General features: G+C 46.1%; 1 pseudogene; it reads left to right on the forward strand.

Moving 5' to 3' along the window:
- Positions 1-384: 384 nt before the first annotated feature.
- On the forward strand, positions 385-2,765 carry LOC119311746 (annotated as a pseudogene).
- Positions 2,766-2,975: the final 210 nt, after the last annotated feature.

Genomic DNA, 2,975 nt, shown 5'->3' on the forward strand with positions numbered 1-2,975 from the left:
AAACTAAATCTAATCTTGGTGGTACAACAATCTCTATTTCTCTCTCTTTTTTTAGTTGGAAAGTGCAACAATCTAGTATGAGTTGATTTGCTCGTGATGTTCTTCTATTGGTGGTGGATTATTTAAATACTTGTGATTGCAGCATAACACCATTGGTACTCTCTCCGTTCCTAAACATAAGTCTTTTTAGAGGTTTCAATATAGACTACATACGAAGCAAAATGAGTGAATCTACACTCTAAATACGTTTATATTCATCCGTATGTAGTTTATATTAAAATCTTTAAAAAGACTTATATTTAAGAACGGGGGAAGTACTTTGGTAGTACTGTACTATTCTTTTTGCATGCTTGCATGCGTGTTTCTCAGCAACTTTAACTTGTGTTGATGTTGGAATATGACATGTGTGTGTGTATTTTAAGCAGACCATGGTCACCGGAAATTGCACCGCTAAAGCAACTGATGACTTCTCTAAGCACATAGATGGGCAGTTGCTGCGAGTGAACGCTCTGCTGGTGGCGAGCACCATCATGATAGGAGTTATGGTCGGGATGGGTGCCTATGGTCAGCGCTACCGCCACCATCCATTGACCAGCTTCCTCTTCCTTGGTGCCAACATTTTGTTCCTGCCCCTCCTCTCCTATGTTGTCTCTACCATCGGTAATGAAGACCCTGTCGCTCTTTATTCATCTGATCTACACATCATAACAGGGTGGTGTGACCCACAGGACCACATCATCTCTGTCTTGATGTGGGCTAGTCTTGTTCTGATTGCTGCCGTCAACACCACTGCCGTAGTTGCTGGTGATGATGACAAGAAAGGCCGAAACATTGGCCCTCCTGCCACAGTACTGCTTATTCAAGCAATATGGACTTCCTACCTTACCATTGACTTCCTGGGAAAGGGTTATTATACAATGCAAAAATGGTCCTTAAAAGTGGTGGCGCCTGAAGACGTATTGATCCTTCTTTCACCGTTTGCTCTTATTGTTGCCAAACTACTTATCAAATATTATGCTTGGTACAGTGCAAGAGGGTCATTAGCGTTTGGGCGCAATTCTCACCTCATTGTTGGATACATGGAGCAGCTAAAAGATGAAAGCCCACATGCTGAGCTGGCCCTTCCTCCACTCATAGTTACAGGAGAGGACACAACACTGGTACAGAAGGAGCCTCATGGTTATAGTCTCAAATGGTTATTCAACCAAGCTGACAGGACAAGGATAGACAACAACGGCTTAGTGACCATTGACAAAGTTTGGCGGTTGGAGGATGACATACTTCTGAGGTCTTCAATGAAGCAGTTGAAATATTTATGTTTCTCATTTGCGTTGTTCAAGCTCCTAAGATGTCGATTCGCAAGCCATACAATTGTTGAGACTAGTTTCATCAAGGCACATAACTTATTGCCACGCGTGTTGCTCCAAGATGGTGATGATGAAAGAGCAATTGAGGTGATCGCAGATGAGCTTTGTTTCCTTCATGATTATTATTATTCATCTCTCCCAACCTCATACTCAAGGAGTTGGCTGCCCATTTTAAGCATATCTATTTCACTCCTAAGCATGGGTTGGAGCTTATTCTATATATTGGAGATAACTTTTGCGAATGTGGGCTATACTTCATGGGGATCATGGACATGGAATGACCACCGACAGATTCACTGTCAAATGTATTGTGATTCTGGGATCTGGTTAAAATATGGAAGTACTTACTTCGATGATGCACCGGTGTTTTTACTTGCGGCACTAGTTGTGCTTGCTGAGGTGCGGGACATTGCTTCTTACATCTGCTCTAACTGGACTAAAGTAGTCATGATCTGCCACTATGTTAGGCATGCTTCTTCTTGGCAACAATCACCTTGGAAGAAGAAGTTACTTGGTCGTCTGTTGCGCTGCAAATGTAGGCTGCTAAAGCATTGGGAGGACAAAATGAACCAGTGCTCAGTATTTGCGCTCCACCCAAGCTCAACTCCAGTGGCTCTTCTCCGGCGCTTAATCCCTCTTCTTTACAGGAAGAAGGTACCAAGAGCGGTGAAGACCGCTATCCTCAAGCCATTGAGAAGCCCCAGTTATCGCCCAAGCAATGGCGTGGCATCCCTGTGCACAAGACTACATCTACAGGCCGGCAACAACCCCCTCTCGGCATCCAGTGGCGTGAAAGGTGTAGCCTCTACCATGCTCGTGGTCCACATTGCCACGAGCATCTTGGAAGAGAGATCGGAGTCACACCAGCCCGAGTCTGCTCATGAGACGGTTGCCACACACTTGTCACACTACTGTGCCTACTTGGTGGCCTACGCCCCCGAGCTACTCCCCGACGACAACCAGTGGTGCAAGAGCTTGTACAGGGCCATCCAGAAGGAAGCCAAACATGCAATCGTGGTTGCTTGCCGCGTCGGGGTGGCGTTGAATCCTGAAGGGCTGTCACAGGCGCTGAGCGCAGGGTCTGAGGCGCAACACGACCTGCTCAAGAATGGTGTAGAGCTCGGGAGGAAGCTGCTCAAGAATGGCGCCGAGCTCGGGAAGAAGCTGGTGGAACTGGCAGAGGGTGAAGGAGAAGAGGTGGCCTGGGAGGTCCTCGCCAACTTCTGGTCCGAGATGATTCTTTATGCCGCTCCGTCAGACAACGTTGATGCTCACGCAGAGGCCATTGCGCGGGGCGGCGAATTGATAACGCTCATTTGGGCATTGCTCACCCACCTTGGGGTCGTCAGCCGGCCAGAGGCCGCTCCTGCCATGCCTAACGCTCCTAGTGATGTTTAACTTTGGTTTGAACTCAATATTTTTTTATTTTTTTGATTGATCTTGATTGGTGTGGTGTGCTGAGTGCTAGCTATTCTAAGAAACATTGTAATATGGATTTTTTTATTGGTTTTTGTTATTCATCCCGAGCTCATTTGAGCTGGGAGCAAAAGAGGACCTTAGTGTAATATTTCTCTTTTCCCAAGTGCAAGTTGAGAAGATATTTTGATC

The sequence above is a fragment of the Triticum dicoccoides genome, chromosome 1B (genome assembly GCF_002162155.2).
Source record: "Triticum dicoccoides isolate Atlit2015 ecotype Zavitan chromosome 1B, WEW_v2.0, whole genome shotgun sequence".
In the NCBI taxonomy this organism is placed as follows: Eukaryota; Viridiplantae; Streptophyta; class Magnoliopsida; order Poales; family Poaceae; genus Triticum; species Triticum dicoccoides.